Genomic DNA, 19562 nt, shown 5'->3' with positions numbered 1-19562 from the left:
GCTCGGGGTTACCGCGAATGGCACTGAAATTCCACCCTGAGACACACTCAGGAATACCGCCAGGGAGGTTAAACTATCCTTACGCCCCCTTGTTGTATATAATATTAGGGATGGAGGTGGTTGCTGTGATGCCTCAGATCATTTATTTTTCACCCACTAATCATTGTATGTAGAGTGTAGAATGTGCAACAGTTCAGGTGCAGGATATAAGGAAATGTGCAATAATTCTGGGGTGGAGGAGAGTAGAAAATGTGAGAGTTGGTTCAGGAACAGAAAGTGAAAACCTGTACAGTGGTGGAGGGGGAAGAGCTGAGTATCAGTGCAGTGGTGGAGGGGGAAGAGCTGAGTATCAGTACAGTGGCGAAGGGGGAAGAGCTGAGTATCAGTGCAGTGGTGGAGGGGGAAGAGCTGAGTATCAGTACAGTGGTGGAGGGGGAAGAGCTGAGTATCAGTGCAGTGGTGGAGTGGGAAGAGCTGAGTATCAGTGCAGTGGTGGAGGGGGAAGAGCTGAGTATCAGTGCAGTGGTGGAATGGGAAGAGCTGAGTATCAGTACAGTGGTGGAGGGGGAAGAGCTGAGTATCAGTGCAGTGGTGGAGGGGGAAGAGCTGAGTATCAGTGCAGTGGTGGAGGGGGAAGAGCTGAGTATCAGTGCAGTGGTGGAGGGGGAAGAGCTGAGTATCAGTGCAGTGGTGGTGGGGGAAGAGCTGAGTATCAGTGCAGTGGTGGAGGGGGAAGAACTGAGTATCAGTACAGTGATGGAGGGGGAAGAGCTGAGTATCAGTGCAGTGGTGGAGGGGGAAGAGCTGAGTATCAGTGCAGTGGTGGAGGGGGAAGAGCTGAGTATCAGTGCAGTGGTGGAGGGGGAAGAGCTGAGTATCAGTAGAGTGGTGGAGGGGGAAGAGCTGAGTATCAGTGCAGTGGTGGAGGGGGAAGAGCTGAGTATCAGTGCAGTGGTGGAGGGGGAAGAGCTGAGTATCAGTGCAGTGGTGGAGGGGGAAGAGCTGAGTATCAGTAGAGTGGTGGAGGGGGAAGAGCTGAGTATCAGTGCAGTGGTGAAATGGGAAGAGCTGAGTATCAGTACAGTGGTGGAGGGGGAAGAGCTGAGTATCAGTGCAGTGGTGGAGGGGGAAGAGCTGAGTATCAGTACAGTGGTGGAGGGGGAAGAGCTGAGTATCAGTGCAGTGGTGGAGGGGGAAGAGCTGAGTATCAGTGCAGTGGTGGTGGGGGAAGAGCTGAGTATCAGTGCAGTGGTGGAGGGGGAAGAACTGAGTATCAGTACAGTGGTGGAGGGGGAAGAGCTGAGTATCAGTGCAGTGGTGGAGGGGGAAGAGCTGAGTATCAGTGCAGTGGTGGAGGGGGAAGAGCTGAGTATCAGTGCAGTGGTGGAGGGGGAAGAGCTGATTATCAGTGCAGTGGTGGAGGGGGAAGAGCTGGGTATCAGTGCAGAGGTGGAGTGGGAAGAGCTGAGTATCAGTGCAGTGGTGGAGGGGGAAGAGCTGAGTATCAGTGCAGTGGTGGAGTGGGAAGAGCTGAGTATCAGTGCAGTGGTGGAGGGGGAAGAGCTGAGTATCAGTGCAGTGGTGGAGTGGGAAGAGCTGATTATCAGTGCAGTGGTGGAGGGGGAAGAGCTGAGTATCAGTGCAGTGGTGGAGGGGGAAGAGCTGAGTATCAGTACAGTGGTGGAGGGGGAAGAGCTGAGTATCAGTGCAGTGGTGGAGGGGTAAGAGCTGAGTATCAGTACAGTGGTGGAGGGGGAAGAGCTGAGTATCAGTGCAGTGGTGGAGGGGGAAGAGCTGATTATCAGTGCAGTGGTGGAGTGGGAAGAGCTGAGTATCAGTGCAGTGGTGGAGGGGGAAGAGCTGAGTATCAGTGCAGTGGTGGAGTGGGAAGAGCTGAGTATCAGTACAGTGGTGGAGGGGGAAGAGCTGAGTATCAATGCAGTGGTGGAGGGGGAAGAGCTGAGTATCAGTGCAGTGGCAGAGAGTGAAGAAGTACATGTCAGGGTATGGATATTTTGTGAAATTCCCCCAATGGTCAGCCTGACTGTACTGACAGATACCACTGAAATCTTTTCTACAAGCAGGAAACATTGCTTAGAAACTAAAATGTTCCAATGAAACAAGTAAAGTACTGATTTATGTACTTACCTGCATAGTCCAGGATTACTGAAGTATATTGCCGTGTGACGTGGGGGAATCTGGCTGATACAGAATTCAGAACTCTCTCCAAGTAATATGAATAACCCGAATACATGAAATACGCATCCATCAGTACAGTAAGGGAGGTCCCATCTGTAACGCAAATCAATCAGATAAAAAAAATGTTCTTTTGATATTTTATTAAACACATTTGTGATCTCTGATAATAATGTAACAATCTCAGTCTATTTCGGTGATGAATTTGACAAATGTATGTTGTTGGAGCTTTACGTCAGGTCAGCATGGGCGAGACATGTTCTCTTAACCCCTTCTGGACCGGAAGATTTTCCCCCTTAACCACTTAAGCCCCGGAAGATTTTACCCCCTTCCTGACCAGGGGGTATTTTGCGATTCGGCACTGCGTGACTTTAACGGACAATTGCGCGGTCGTGCGACGCTGTACCTAAACGAATTTGACGTCCTTTTTTTCCCACAATCAGAGCTTTCTTTTGGTGGTATTTGATCACCTGTGCGATTTTTTGATCATGCGCTATAAACAAAAAAAAGCGTCAATTTTGCAAAAATAACAATATTTTTCACATTTTTTTACATGAAATTCCCCCCAAAAAAATGTAAAAATCTAAATTTTTTTAACATTTTCGGCCAATTTGTTTTATGCTACATATGTTTGGTAAAAAAAAATCGCAAAAAGCGTATTTTGATTGGTTTGCGCAAAAGTTATTGCGTTTACTAACAAAGGGAAAGATTTTTGTCATTTTTGTTGTTTTTCTTTAAACGCGTAATGGCGGCGATCTGCGATTTTTTTTTTTGCGGGACTACAACATTGGGGCGGACAGATCGGACCCTTGACTGACATTTCTGACACTTTTGGGGTTACCAGTGACATTACTGCAGTAATCAGTGCTATACATATGCACTGTTACTGTAAAATGACACTGGCAGTGAAGGGGTTAACTTTATTAGAGAGGGAGGGGTTGTGTGTGTCCCTAGGGGCGTGATTCTTACTGTGATTGGTTGTGGCTTGAGGTGTAGGAACAATGATCAACGGTCCTACGTAGTAGAACCGTATGATCACTGTTCCTACACAGGGGAGAATGACAGGCGGCTTGTTTACATTAGCCGCCTGCCTTTCTCCCGCTGTCACGGACGATCGCAGAGTGACCGGCGGACATCGGGTCCACCGCTCACACGCGCGGGGGGGTCCGTGACCGCGCGGGAGCGGGAGAACGCCTCCGGCGGCGTGCGCTCGCTCCCCAGAGCCTCACAGGCTAGTGACATACCGGTACGTCACTTTGCCTGTGAGGGGCTGACCGTCGCAAGTACATAAGGCAAGTACATAAATTTCACACGGGTGTTGCGCCCGATGCAGTCCGTTTCCATCCGTCCAGATTTCACGGACAGGATTGGATCGGATAGCAGCGGGTGTCACTGGAGATGTCACCTCTGACATCCGCCGCTCCATAGGGCTGCATGGAGCATCCGATCAGATCCGCCTAATAAACTGACAGGCGGATCGGATCGGAAAGCCCGAGTGAAAGAGGCCTAAGTGGTTAAAGATAAGGGCCCACAAATGTACAGCCCCTAGGGGAACAGGATAAAAGTATACAGTACCCCGACTAATTTAAAATATTGACCCTAGTAAATAAACACACAAAACATTTGAAAAATCCTTTTTTAAATAAATAAACAAATTCTCAGTGCTTTAACTCAACCATCAAGCATGTTGTGCAGAGATGCAGATTTGTGTCAATCAAAATTAAATACTTAAAAAAAAAAAAAAAAACCCAGCTGACCCCCCCCCCCAACCCATCTGCACCCATCTACTTCACGTTCTCATACTTGGCTCGTTTCACTAAAGAATATTGCATGAGATATTTGGATTAGATGACACATTTTTTTCCAATTATCTCATACAATATTCAAAATGTCAATTCTGTGTCAATGTATGCGATATTTATTGCAGTAAATAAATAAAAAAAAAAAAAGCATGGTAAATACCAAATAAACTTAAGTCATGAAAAGAGATTGGGGGTCTGCAGGTCATTCAGCACCACGCCCCTTAAAGCGGAGTTCCACCCTCAAAATGAACGTTTCCCCATCCGCTTGATCAAAATTACCTGAAAAAGAATTGGATAGTTACAATTTTTTTTTTATTCACTTACCTTGTTTTTAAAGAAAATATACTCACCTTCCTTCCACCTCCTCCCCCCACGGCCACGGCCCGCGCCGTCACTTCCTGCTTGCAGTGATTTCTGGGAGATGAGCGTCATCGCTCCCAGGAATCAATGCGCCAGCACCGGCCCCGCTCGTCAGTTCTGGTGCAGGCGTGTCATTCCCTGCTAAACAGCTTCTGGGCATGTGCAGGGATGATTGTGGGATCATCAGGCGTGACCTTTTTGGGATCTGTAAGCCCCCTTTAACATGGGGGCCACCAGATCCTTCCCCCCTCCCCACTGTGTGAATGAGTATGGGGTACATAACATGCTTGAGTTGATGACATCATAAGGAGAAGGGTGACCCTGTGATGTCATCGAATGGCAAAAGGCCTGGTAAGGTTTGGGTGTAACCCCCACCTTTTTTTTAGTTTTTAAATGCTGACAATACTTTTGTTTTCATTCTGCTGTCAGCATGGAACCTCCCTGACAGCAGATGAGTCATGGTTGTTAAGGACACGGTGGCCGTCTGCTTCTTAGCAACCATGTTTTTTACTGCCTGTTAATGAAATACAATAAAATACAGCTAGCTTTCACTACTAAAAGGCTGAAACTCTTCATAAAATATCTCACGCTGTATTTTAGTAAAGTTTTGAAAATTGAAAAACTGTGAATTGAAAAAAAAGTTTGAAAAACTCTAGGAGGAATTTTACCGCAGTTCTTAAAGTGGTAGATACCGCTTTGTGAATTGAGCCCACTGTGACTGGACAGTGAAGGAGAAGCATCACACAAATTTCTCTGTGACTCTTCTCTCTCCTCCTATCAGCATGCTCCATGCACTGCACAGGATTGGCTCCATGTGCTGCTTCTCTATCTCCCAGTCTGGGTTCTGCTGTACTGGGGACTCAAAGAGACTCCTGCCAAGTTAAATTTAGGTATCTACACTGCTTGCTTTAAAAATGACTACAATATGGATGTATTTATGATTCCAGAACTGCATTTTTATGTGCCTTAGAAAATTATACTTGCACATGATTGGATGATTAATGTGAAGACAGCATCACCTGATTTGCTAGACTAAATGAAAATTTATTTGTGTTCTCCACTCCTTTAGTAAATCAACCCCAGTGATAGGCTCACATGAGATCACATGTATTTGTAAGCCCCAAGATGGCCAATTCCTTCTCCAGATATTCTATCAATCGATTGGTTTTATTCATTTGAATCAAATCAATACGTAGAGCTACTGTTGCGTCACAAAAAAGTGTGAAAGGAAGAATTTAGATCGTCTTGCTTATTTCAGCCAAAAAAATAAATAAATTGTGTGAAAAAAGGGAGTTCTTGTATCAGTGATCCCTCACTTGGTGACTTACCTCTCTGTGTACAGCGGAAGCCATCAGTGCCTGCAGAAAAGGAAACATTAACATATCAGATCCATACAAAAATATTCTTCTCTACAAAAAGGAACAACTACTTACTGTTCTGTTTGTTTAAAGTCAACTACCCCTCCCCCCCCCCATCATATTAATACATATATAAGAAATATAAGAGTATATACTGTATATAGATAGATAACTTTTTTCTTCCTCTGATCTGTTTTTTTAACTTCTTCCCGCCGCGCTTTAGCCAAAAGACGACGGACCTTGAGGTGCCTGCGCGTTCCCTGCGGTGCACTGAGGCTCCCTCTGTGGTCAGTGAGACCATGAGACTTGGCTGATCACAGATCGGCCCCTTTACCCCATGATCAGCTGTCAGCCAATGACAGCTGATCACGTGATGTAAACAGCAGCCGGCGATCAGCTTTTTTTTCTCCTCACGCGGATAGCCCCTCACTGGCTGCTGTCACAGGGACATCGGTCCTGTGGAGGAAGAGCAACTGTACCCACCAGTGCCACCTACCAGTGAAAATCAGTGCCCACCAGCACCACCTACCAGTGCAGGTCAGTGCCACCTACCAGTGCCCACCAGTCCCACCTATCAGTGCCCACCAGTGCCACATAACAATGCCCACCAGTGCCACATATCAGTGCCCACCAGTGCCCCATCATCAGTGCTGCCTATAAGTGTCACCTATCATTGCCCATCAGTGCCACTCATCAGGGTCACCCATAAGTGCCACCTATCAGTGCCCATCAGTGCCACCTATTAGTGCTCATCAGTGCCAATGAGTGCCACCTATTAGTGCCCTTCAGTGCCACCTACCAGTACCCTTCAGTGCCACCCATCAGTGCCCATTGGTGCCACCTATCAGTGCCCATCAGTGCCGCCTTATAAGTGCCACCTTATCAGTGCCCATCAGTGCAAACTTATCAGTGCCCATCAGTACAGGCTATTAGTGTCCATCAGTGCAGCCTATCAGTGCCCATCAGGGCCCATCGGTGTCACCCCATATGCGCACATAAATAAAGGAGAAAAATTACCTGTTTGCAAAATTTCATAACAAACTATAAAAACACTTTTTTGTTCAAAATGTTCTGTCTTTTTTTGTTTGTTCAGCAAAAAATAAAAACCCCAGTAGTGATTAAATACCACCAAAATAAATCTCAATTTGTTTGAAAAAAATGATAACAGTTTCATTTTGGTACAGTGTTGCATGACCGCGCAATTGTCATTCAAAGTGCGACAGCACTGAAAGCTGAGAATTGACCTTGGCAGGAAGGGGGTTTAAGTGCCCGGTAGGCAAGTGGTTGAACAATTTGCACAATTTGTTTTGGATCTATGAAAAGAGAATGGATTAGTTACGAATGTGCTGAGGTGTGGGCCCTGTCACCTTCTAGCTAAGGACGGTGTCATTTCCGCCGTGATACCTTTCATGCCCAGTTAGTAAAGATGGGCTCAATGTACCCGGGTTCAGTTTATGGGACGTTTGGTAAACATATCACAATAATGCTGAATCCAGACCCCCATTTAAGTCAATAAGAGCTGAATCTATAAAATCAACTTTCCCAATTTTCAAGGCTAAATGGCAAGCCTGCTTGGGGGATTTTCTAAACCTTCCAGTGAAGGTGCACAAAAGGGACATTTCCAAAGAAAAAAATATATATATTTTTAGTACTGCAATATCCTATTATCTCCAACCTAAAAGTGATTATGATTATAATTATCAAAGTTTCTAATAATTAGTGATCAAATATATGATAAAAAAATGAAAAAATAATCATATATATACAAAACAAACAATTCATATCAGTGAAAAAGTCTAGAGAAACAAATAAGTGCTGAAAAATTCAAAAGTGCATAAACAATGTCCTTAATATTCCTGAAAGTCCCAAAAGAAATCCAACAAAGTGCAGAAGTTCTGTGCAACAAAACTTCTGTGAGTAAATGTGTGCCAAAACACCCAGTGTGCTCCTTCCACCAATCACCCCAAACTGACTGACTGGTAAAGTTATAAACCAGCTAGTGCGCCTTTTTTATATAATATGTCCAGCATGGCGGTCCACAATCCACGATCTATTGTCCCCGTTAGTGATGAGCCTAACACCCCCCTGTTTGGTTTGCACCAGAAAATCTCGAACAGGGGAAATGTTTTAGCGAATATGCAAACTCCATTAAAGTCTATGGGACACGAACATGAAAAATCAAAAGTCCTCATTTTAAAGGATTAAATGCAAGTTATTGGCCCAAAAAAGTGTATGGGGACCCGGGTATCGCCGTGGGGGACATGAATCAATACAAAAAAATATTTTAAAACAATAGTTTCTACAGGAGCAGTGATTTTAATAATGCCTAAAGTGAAACAATACAAATGAAAAATTCCTTTAAATATCGTGCCTGGGGGGGGGGGGCTAAATGTGCCTGTAAAGTGGCGCATCTGTACGATGTATGGAGCCTGCTGCAGCAATACTGACATTTCTAATGGAAAAAATGTCATTTAAAACGTGCTCGCGGCTGTAATGTATTGTCGGCTCCCGGCAATACAGATAAAAAATGAAAAAAACTGCGTGGGGTCCCCCCTCCCAGGCCATAACAGGCCCCTTGGGTCTGGTATGGATTTTAACCACTTTACCTTCGCTCACATGGAGGCTACTGCTGCACTTTGCCAGGATCCCGTCCAGCGACGTAGACCTACGTCGCTGGACTCCTCCCCCTGTAGGCGGCGCTCGCGCACCGCCGGAGGCGCGCTCCCGCTGTTTTCATTCACAGCGGGAGTCGGGCCAGGGGAGGAGCAGCGGCGATCGCCGCTGCTCTTACCCGATCGTCGGGGATCGAGTCTGGAGATCCGCCCGCTGTGTGTAAACACAGCGGGCGGATCTCCATAGTGACAGGGAGTGACAGACCGGAGTGTTCAGCATTTCTGGACATCCGATTTGTCCCTGTCTCACAAAGTCACCTCCCCCCCACACGTCAGTAAGCACCAGGCATACATTAACCCCTCCCTCTCCAATAAAATTAACCCCTTCCCTGCCAGTGTCATTTTTACAGTAACAGTGCATATATATAGCACTGATTACTGCAGTAATGTCACTGGTACCCCCAAAAGTGTCAAAAATGTCAGTCAGGGGTCCGATCTGTCCGCCGCAATGTCGCAGTCCCGCAAAAAAAATCGCAGATCGCCGCCATTACCCGTTAAAAAAAAAAACACCAAAAATGACAGAAATCTTTCCCGTAGTTAGTAAGCGCAAACCAATCAAAATACGCTTATCGTGATTTTTTTTACCAAACATAGGTAGCAGAAAACAAATTGGCCAAAAATTTTAAAAAAATTAGATTTTTACATTTTTTTTTTGGGGGGGGGGGGGAATTTCATATAAAAAAATTTTACTTGCAAAAGTTTTTTATTTTGTAAGACATATGTAGATTAATAACATACAATCTCAGGAAATCATATAAAAAAATTTGAAAAATATTGTTATTTTTTCAAAATAAAAGATCTTTTTTTGTTTATAGCCCAAAAATTAAAAATTGCACAGGAGATCAAATACCACCAAAAGAAAGCTCTGTTTGTGGGAAAAAAAGGACGTAAATTTCGTTTGGGTACGGCGTCGCACGACCACGCAATTGTCAGTTAAATTCGCACAGAGCCGAATCGCAAAAAGTGGCCTGGACGGAAGACAGCAAAATCCTCCGGTGGTAAAGTGGTTAAGGTGAACCCCACTCCAAAATTTAAAAAAAAAAAAAAAAACTGGCGTGGGTTTCCTCCTAAAATCCATACCAGACCCTTATCTGAGCACACAGCCTGGCTGGCCAGGATGGGGGTGGGGGCGAGCGAGTGCTCCCTACCTCCTGAAACATACCAGGCCACATGCCCTCAACATGGAGGGGGGGTGCTTAGGGGCAGGGGGTCTCTGCCCCCCTACCCCAAAGCACCTTGCCCCCATGTTGATGGGGACAGGGGTCTCTTCCCAACAACCGTGGGCTGTGGTTGTGGGGAGGCTTATCGGAATCTAGAAGTCCCCATTAACAAGGGGGCCCCCAGATCCCGCCCCCCCTATGTGAATGGATATCGGGTACATTGTACCTCTACCCATTCATCAAAAAAGTGTACAAAAAATTAAAGACAAAAAACAGTTTTGGAAAAGTCCTTTATTAAAAAAAAATAGTGTCCCCTCGATGATCAGTCGCCCGCCAGCCCGAAAAATAGCAAAAAATAAGAAGCTCCTGGTTCTCCGGATGCTTGGCACGCTATGAGCTGTTTTGAGTATTACAGCTCTTTTATAGGAATCTGACGTCATGAGCCACCCCACAGTGCACTGCTCAGGTGCAGTGAATAAATTACATGACATCAGTAAAAGCCAATTGAGGGGGCAGGAGAATGCTAGGAATGTGATTGGAGTGACTAGGGGGTCCAGAGGCCAATCATTAGTGAATAGGCCCCCCGGTATATAAGATAGCCCTGCCAAATCTCTAGCATTGTAATACTGGGGCTGTGGAAGACAGTGGAAGCAGTTCTGTTACTCCTGCTTCAAAGTGTCATTTAGCAATTATTAGTGTGAGGAAAGGGATATCTAGTGTAGTTAGGGTACTATTTTCCACTATAGTTAGATTCAAAAATATAATTTCTGTAGGGAAAGTGTTAAGTGTCAGGGGACTGTAGTGTAGTGTAGGGTTAACTGACTCTGACTGCTATGGCAGGGTGACCAAACCCTTCCATGTCAGGGTGACCGCTATAGAGAAAAGATTGTTTCTCTTAAATCTGCTATAGAACAGGATGGTGGCTTCGCCACTGGCTGTCACACCTGGGCGTTTTTGTAGCAGATGTTTTTTTGGGCATTTTTTGGGGGTCTTTGGAGGCAGGCATAACATCAGAACTTCTGTGTAGGGGTATATATACACACACACACACACACATGTATGTATATATACACATACACATATACAGGTGTGAAAGTAGCAGAACACTATGTTTGCGCTAATGAAATAATTAACAGGCATATGGCTTCTCTCATTTCACACCTATATGTGTGTATGTGTATAAATACATATAAGTGTGTGTGTATATATACCCCTACACAGAAGTTCTGATGTTATGCCTGCCTCCAAAGACCCCCAAAAAAATGCCCAAAAAAAAACGCCTGCAACAACACACCTGGGCGTTTTTGTAGCAGGCGTTTTTTTGGGCATTTTTTGGGGGTCTTTGGAGGCAGGCATAACATCTGAACTTGTGTATAGGGGTATATATACACACACACTTATATGTATTTATACACATACACACATATAGGTGTGAAAGGAGAGAAGCCATATGGGTGTTAATTATTTCATTAGCGCAAGCATAGTGTTCTGCTACTTTCACACCTATATATGTGTATGTGTATATATACATACATGTGTGTGTGTATATATATACCCCTACACAGAAGTTCTGATGTTATGCCTGCCTCCAAAGACCCCCCAAAAAATCCCAAAAAAACGCCTGCTACAAAACCGGCAAGGTGTGAAAATAGCAGAGCCACTATCCTGTTCTATAGCAATTCTAATACAAACTATCTTTTTTTCTGGTTCTAGACATGCTACAGAGCTGAAACGTCACAGGTACACTTTTTAGACCCCCCAGACACTAAATCCAAAGAAATCTAATTTTCTTTTTTCTTCTATAATTTTTTCAAAAATTACAATTTTTAAGAACTTTTTTTTGTGTTATTAATAGTCCCTGGGGCATGACCCCCCAGAACCCTAGACACTTTTTTGGGGCATTTATTGGGTTTTAGGGCTTCAAAATGGTGTTTTTTGATTACCGAAGTTCGGGTCCCATTGATTTCAATGGGGTTCTGAAATCCGGGCCGAACTTTCGGGTAGTTCGGGTGTTCTGGTCGAACCGAACTTTTGAAAAGTTCGATCATCCCTACTCCTTATACATAGATCAGTGTGTTCCTTAAGACTCCCCCTTCAAGGCACATTCCACACCAAAGATGTAGAAAGGAAAATTACAGCCACATACAGCTCCTCATATAAATAGTACTGTAGGGGTATAGCCTCAGATTTTCTTTCACATTGTTTGCATATATTCTCATTGGGGTGATGGTGCATGGCTCGACTGGTTTGGACTAATTTATCTCTTTAGCAGCAGGAGCTTCTTTTTTTTTTTTTCAATTTTTCGGGCAGGTGGGCGGGCATGTAACTGATCATTGGGGGACACTATTTTTTAATAAAGGACTTTTCCAAAATTGGCTTTTGTCTTTATTTTTTTTTGTACACTTTTTTGATGAATGGGTAGGGTAGGATGTACCCCACGTCGTTTTTTCTGCAATACTGACATAAACTGAAGTGCCTATATATATAATGTATATATATATAACTTTGTGGTATACACTGCACTATCTGATATCACCAAACATCTCTCTTCCTGCCAGCAATGTATTATTATCTATATAATTTCACTTATAAATCACCCACTGGCCAAGGGATTCAAACCCACAACCTCACAATTGCAAGCCTGGTATTCTACCAGCTATGCCACCGTCAAGCACGCTTAGGCTGAACACACTCTCCCCGCCTAACTAACTAATTCCTATCTCACCCTAAACACAGTGGATGAGATAAATGTTAGGGAGAGTGGGTTTAGCTTAAGCAGGCTTATCGGTGGCATAGGTGGTAGAATACCCGGCTTGCAATTGAGACGGCTGTGGGATCAAATCCCCTGGCCAGCAGGTGATTTATTGCAATCAGAGGTCAGAGTCCATGGTAATGCAGGAACTCGAAGTTCCGCAAAGAAGACCATTTGTTCGTCATTTGATGACCACCCTCTCTGTCACTCTCCTCATTTGAGGCACACTGCATTCGTCTTTTCTCTCCAGCTTCTCTAATGTGATCTACCACCCCTGTTAGGATTGAGTTCCCCTGCTGGTGACACTGTGTTGCCCTGGACTGAATGCTGCACTTCCATTGTCCACCAGCAGGTGTCTCCCAGAAGCAAGCAGGCTTCTATGATCACCCAAACTGTGTTCAGCTGCCAGGTGGCTATTTAAGGCTACTCCTCCCTTTCCCAGGCGCATCACTATTTTGAATGTCTCCTTGCTGCCTGAACCAGTTGTCTGTGATCCTGATCTATCCTGTACCCCTTGCTCCTGCTCTCTGCCTTGTATCCAGTCATCCAGTCTGGTTTGCCCTCTTCCTTGCTACCCTGCTCCCCTTGTCCTGTATGGTGTATATATTTGTAGATAGTTGGTTCTTTAGTTATTGTGTCTTTGGGGTTGGTTTTTGTTTACTGGTATTTGCTTTGTTCACTGTTGCTGTGTGTGTTTGTTTTGTGGTTCACTATAATAAATTTTACTTTAAGGCTATCTATATTGTTTTGGTGTGTAGCTACATGTGTCTGGTCTCCCTAGTTGCTGCTGAACCCTTACATAATAGTGACGCCCAATATGACCAGATCAGCTACACTTTGGAGCTGGAAGCCAGTTGCTTTTGACTTCATTTTCCTGTTGTCAAGATGCTTAGAGTGCAGGTTATTAGTCGTGTGCATGCAGCAGAAGAAAAAGATTTTTGTCGTTCATTGTTGCAGGCGCTGAGTCTCACTGAGGAGGAACTGTTGGAAAACATTCTGACAGCACATGCCTTAGCTGTTGAGGGCAGATACTCCCATAGACAAGTTCAGCCTTTAATTCAGGTCTGTTCTGAACTAGTATTTCAGTCGATCTCTCAGGGCCAGGATGTTTTCACTCCTCCATTTACTATGTTCCAGGCTGGATTTTTGTAATGGTTGCTGAAATATTGTGCAGGTTCTTTCTTCCATCAGTATTCAGCCTATTCACACCAGGTGTTGTTGGATTGCATTGCTGCTGTTCAGTCTTTAATGGAGCAAAGGCAACTAGGGAAAGACAAACTGACTTTAGTTTACCCTCTGCTACAAGCTTGGTCAGAGATCCTATCCCCTGTTCTAGAGTAGCCACATAAAGTTATATCTATTGAAATAAATCAAGAATCTATTCCTCTGTTACCCTTAGCAACCACAGCTGCTACTGAGTGTTCTTTACCACCTGTAGATCAGTACCCTGCCACCAGTAACCAGTCTTCCTCAGTATGTAATCCATTGGAGGCTCCCCCTGCAATACTGTTACCCATAGCAACATCTCAGGCCTCTTCCTGTACTTCTGCTGCTCTTCACTCTATTCTTCCCAGTACTGTTACTACATTTCCATCAGCAGTACACTCTGGTCAGCATAATGCAAATGCTCACAGTACTCCAGTATGTAAGCCTAAAGATGAACAGAACTTTTTTCCTGCTCTTACAACTCTGCCACCCTCCATGCTGCTGACTACTGATGAGATCCAGCCGTCCTCCATGCTGTTGACTGGTGATGAGATCCAGCCATCCTCCATGCTGATGAGATCCAGCCGTCCTCCATGCTGCCACCTGCTGATGAGATCCAGTCCTCCTCCATGCTGCCACCTGCTGATGAGATTCAGTCCTCCTCCATGCTGCCACCTGCTGATGAGATCCACTCCTCCTCCATGCTGCCACCTGCTGATGAGATCCAGTCCTCCTCCATGCTGCCGCCTGCTGATGAGATCCAGTCCTCCTCCATGCTGCCGCCTGCTGATGAGATCCAGTCCTCCTCCATGCTGCCGCCTGCTGATGGGATCCAGACCTCCTCCATGCTGCCGCCTGCTGATGGGATCCAGACCTCCTCCATGCTGCCGCCTGCTGATGGGATCCAGACCTCCTCCATGCTGCCGCCTGCCAACGGTGTCCAGACCTCCTCCATGCTGCCGCCTGCTGATGAGATCCAGTCCTCCTCCATGCTGCCGCCTGCTGATGAGATCCAGTCCTCCTCCATGCTGCCGCCTGCTGATGAGATCCAGTCCTCCTCCATGCTGCCGCCTGCCGATAGGGACCTGCCGCTTGTTGCCAAACCTGCCACGGGTGACTTGTCAGCCACTGTCCCGCCGGACTCTGCTTATACCGGGGCCGCTGTCCGGCCGGACTCTGCTGATACCGGGGCCGCTGCCCGGCCGGACTCTGCTGATACCGGGGCCGCTGCCCTGCCGGACTCTGCTGATACCGGGGCCGCTGCCCAGCCGGACTCTGCTGATACCGGGGCCGCTGCCCAGCCGGACTCTGCTGATACCGGGGCCGCTGCCCAGCCGGACTCTGCTGATACCGGGGCCTCTGCCCAGCCGGACTCTGCTGATACCGGGGCCTCTGCCCAGCCGGACTCTGCTGATACCGGGGCCTCTGCCCAGCCGGACTCTGCTGATACCGGGGCCTCTGCCCAGCCGGACTCTGCTGATACCGGGGCCTCTGCCCAGCCGGACTCTGCTGATACCGGGGCCGCTGCCCAGCCGGACTCTGCTGATACCGGGGCCGCTGCCCAGCCGGACTCTGCTGATACCGGGGCCGCTGCCCAGCCGGACTCTGTCAATTCACCCCTTGCTGTTAAACTGGACTCTGTTGACCGGGTTAAGCTCCCACTTGCTAATATGTCTGAGGCTCCTGAACTTCCAGCGTTATGTGGCCCAAATGGGTTTTCTGTGTGGGTTAAGATCCCTACTGTTGCTCGTTCTGTGTTCTTTTCGCAGCCAGCTGATCCTGTTATGCTAAGGCCAGGATGTCCAGATATCCACTCTGAACATGAGAACTGCATCTGCTGTTACGGCCCCAGTAGTAGAGGTCCTATGGGAAAAGGCAGTGTTCCATATGAACTTTGTCCTGACCCAGGGGTCATCTCTGCAATCCCTGGTGCATCTGGAGACCCGAGTGGGGTAACCTATGCCCTGGGTAGACCTGAGTGGCAGGTAAAATACAGAGCAGTCTCTAACAGTGTGAGAAGAGGTCCAGTTGTGATGGGACACCCTTGTGTCAGGGTACCTGCATGGACCAGGGACTTGGGCATTAAGCATTCGGGTAGCTTTCAGTGTCTCAACATTGGGACACAGGCTGCTTATAAGAATGGTAAGCCTTCGGTGTTGCGACTTCTTAGGGATCTGACCAGCAGGAAACCCAGCCAGTTTTGGGACCCCGGCGGTGTGGTTCTCAGCCAGCCTTCAGACCTTGGCAGTGGGGTACCCAGTCAGCTTGCAGACCCCAGTGGTGGAGCCTTATGGAGCGTCCGGAGGCCGCTCCTTAAGGGGGGGAATATGTTAGGATTGAGTTCCCCTGCTGGTGACACTGTGTTGCCCTGGACTGAATGCTGCACTTCCATTGTCCACCAGCAGGTGTCTCCCAGAAGCAAGCAGGCTTCTATGATCACCCAAACTGTGTTCAGCTGCCAGGTGGCTATTTAAGGCTGCTCCTCCCTTTCCCAGGCGCGTCACTATTTTGAATGCCTCCTTGCTGCCTGAACCAGTTGTCTCTGATCCTGATCTATCCTGTACCCCTTGCTCCTGCTCTCTGCCTTGTATCCAGTCATCCAGTCTAGTTTGCCCTCTTCCTTGCTACCCTGCTCCCCTTGTCCTGTATAGTGTATATATTTGTAGATAGTTGGTTCTTTAGTTATTGTGTCTTTGGGGTTGGTTTTTGTTTACTGGTATTTGCTTTGTTCACTGTTGCTGTGTGTGTTTGTTTTGTGGTTCACTATAATAAATTTTACTTTAAGGCTATCTATATTGTTTTGGTGTGTAGCTACATGTGTCTGGTCTCCCTAGTTGCTGCTGAACCCTTACAACCCCTCTGGACCAGTATCCACCTTTCTTGACGACTTCTCTGCCTGGCTACCCTACATTCTCTCTTCCGAAATCCCCCACAATCATTCTCGGGGACTTCAACATCTCTATTAATACTAACACTCCTGTCACTTTCAAACTTCTCAGTCTAACCTCCTCCTTTGACCTGAATCAATAGATACATGCTTTTACTCACTCTGAAGGCAATATCCCTGACCTTGTTTTCTCCCACCTATGCACTCCATGCAACCTCTCAAACTATCCTATCCTTTCTCTGATCACTACCTTACTGGTTTCACTCTCTCCCTCCTCCACCTCCTCTCCCTCACACTTCCTTGCAGTTACCCGTAGAAACCTACGCCATCTCAACCCTTCTCTACTCTGCTACTGGTAGTACTGACCGACCCTTGTCCTGCACCAACCTAGCCAGTTCTGTCTAGAGCACTTCACTTTTAGCCTCCCTGAACACACTGGCCCCCTCATTACACATCGAATCAGGCCCCAACCACTTCAACCTTGGCAAACAGATAACACTAGAAGTCTAAAAAAGTATAGCCGTGCTCTTGAGTGCCTATGGCGTAAGACTAGGTCTCAGAAAGATTTCAACCAATAAAAATCTGCCCTCAAAAAATACAATTCCAGTCTCCACACTGCCAAGCAGACCTATTTTATCACTCTCATAAACAAATTATCATCCCGCCCCCAGCAACTTTTCTCTACCTTCAATTATCTACTTCGTCCTCCACTGCCTCCACCCACTAACTCACTCACTGCCCAGGAGAACGCCAATCACTTTAAACAGAAGATTGATACAATTTGTGAGGAGATCTCTGCTAATCAGATACCTTCCACGCTTTACACTTCATGCCCACAGGTACAATCACTACTTCTCTCATTCAACCCCACCACTATAGACGAGGTTGCTAAACTACTTGCTAACGTCCAAATAACCACCTGCACTCTGGATCCTGTTCCCTCACAAATGCTACATTCACCCTCTGGCTCTTTTCTACACGGTCTAACCCACATCTTTAATCTCTCCCTCTCTTCTGGCATCTTGCCCAACTCTCTAAAACATGCACTAGTCAGCCCTATACTTAAAACGCCCTCACTGGACCCAACCAATCTTAACAACCTATGCCATATTTCCTTGCTCCCTTTTTATCCAAACTCATTGAATGTCTGGTCTACAACCGACTGAGCGACCACCTTACCGAGAATAGTCTTCTTGATACCCTTCAGTCTGGATTTCGGCCTCAACACTCCACAGAAACTGCTCTCCTAAAACTAAAAAACAATCCACTAATGGCAAAAACCAAGGGACACTATTCTGTACTCCTACTCCTGGACCTTTCTGCTGCCTTTGATATGGTTGACCACCCCCTCCTCCTCAAAAAAACTCCATGCCTTTGGCCTTCATGACTGTACTCTTCACTGGTTATCTTCCTACTTATCCAACTGCACCTTTAGCGTTACTTATAATTCTACTCCTTCCTCTCCTCTTCCTTTCTCTGTTGGGGTCCCCAAAGGTTCTGTTCTTGGACCTCTCCTATTTTCAATCTACACCTCCTCTCTGGGTCAGCTAATAGCCTCCCACGGCTTCCAATACCATCTCTACGCTGACGATACTCAAATTTATTTATCCACCCCTCAGCTCACTCTCTGTCTCCTCAAGTATCACTAATTTACTAGCAGATATATCAGTCTGGATGTCACACCACTTTCTCAAACTCAGTCTATCCAACACCAAACTTATAATTTTTCCTCCACCACGTGCCCTTTCCCCGATCTCTCTGTCAAAATTGATGGCTCAACTATCACCCCATCCCCACATGCCAAGGTCCTAGGTGTAGTCCTGGACTCTGAACTCTCCTTCAAGCCCCACATCCGATCACTGTCTAAATCTTGCTGCCTCAACCTCTGCAACATCTCCAAAATACGCCACTTTATAACCAATGACACAACAAAGCTCCTAGTTCACTCCCTGGTCATCTCACGCCTCAACTACTGTAATTCCCTTCTCATTGGCTTACCTCTACATTGGCTCCTCCCCCCTTCAATCCAACATGAATGTTGCTGCCAGACTCATCCACCTTACCAACCGCTCAGTGTCCGCAACTCCTCTCTGTCAATCCCTCCACTTGCTTCCACTCACCCAACAAATTAAATTCAAAATACTAACAACATCTTACAAAGCCATCCACAGTTTAGCCCCCAGCTACATCTCTAGTCTAGTCTCAAAATACTAACCTAATTGCTCTTTTCGTTCCTTTTAAAACCTCTTGCTCTCTAGCTACCGCATCACCTCCTCCCATGCTCACCTCTAGGACTTTTCCAGAGCCTCTCCAATCCTATGGAACTCCTTACCCCAATCTTTTCCATTATCTCCTACTCTATTAGCTTTTAGACGACCCCTGAGATCCCTGAAAACCCTCATCTTCAGAGAAGACTATCCCACCCACGCCTAACAACCTTCCATCTTCTCCATCAGCTAATCCCCCAGTTATTGTCTTCTGTTTCACTTGACCCTCTCTTCTAGATTGTAAGCTCTAATGAGCAGGGCCCTCTGATCTGATTATTCCTGTATTAAATTGTATTGTAACTGTAATGTCTTCCCTCATATTGTAAAGCACTGCACAAACTGTTGGCGCTATATAAATCCTGTATAATAATAATAATAAATAAAACTCACATTTATCAAGTGTCTTCCTAAAACTAAGGGTTCAGACGTGTATGTTACATCCTGCTATTCGCAGATCTGCTCTTCGCAGGCTGTCACTAACAGAGCTGCGAGTGCGAGTCAGGCATGCGCAGTAGTGTCCAGCATTCTAGTCCCGCCCTACTAGTTTCCTCATTTGATGTCCTCATGGAGCGGCAGGACGATGGACACAACCGTCCCATTTTATACAGGGGCATCAGCCCACTCTCATCAATTGCAAATCAATCAATTCATAAAATAACAATCCAAACCGAGGTTCACTGAACTAGTCTTCAATCTACTCATAGCTTGTTGATGATAATAAAATAAAATATATGTTTCATTATTATTGGTATAAATGTGCATCTGCTAACATCCCCAAATGTGTGTTCCCTGTCATATCTCTATTCTCTTGTAGTTCTATGTTCACCCCACTAGAGGGAAACCAATAGCGCTAACAACTCATATATTTTAAAACGGTAAAATAATGTTATTTATCCAATTTA

The 19562-nt window shown here is 46.0% G+C and overlaps 1 protein-coding gene across 1 annotated transcript in view; it reads left to right on the top strand.

The window, feature by feature from the left end:
* Positions 1-19562, top strand: part of LOC309558391 (uncharacterized protein) — a gene marked incomplete at its 3' end in the record, with an annotated part of 897500 nt that overhangs the window by 259586 nt on the left and 618352 nt on the right. The gene's annotated exons all lie outside the window — the stretch shown is intronic.

This window comes from Pelophylax lessonae (genome assembly GCF_965119305.1).
Source record: "Pelophylax lessonae genome assembly, chromosome: 6".
Classification (NCBI taxonomy): domain Eukaryota; kingdom Metazoa; phylum Chordata; class Amphibia; order Anura; family Ranidae; genus Pelophylax; species Pelophylax lessonae.
Note: the sequence above shows the minus strand (reverse complement) of the source record. Positions and strands in the feature narration are given on the sequence as shown.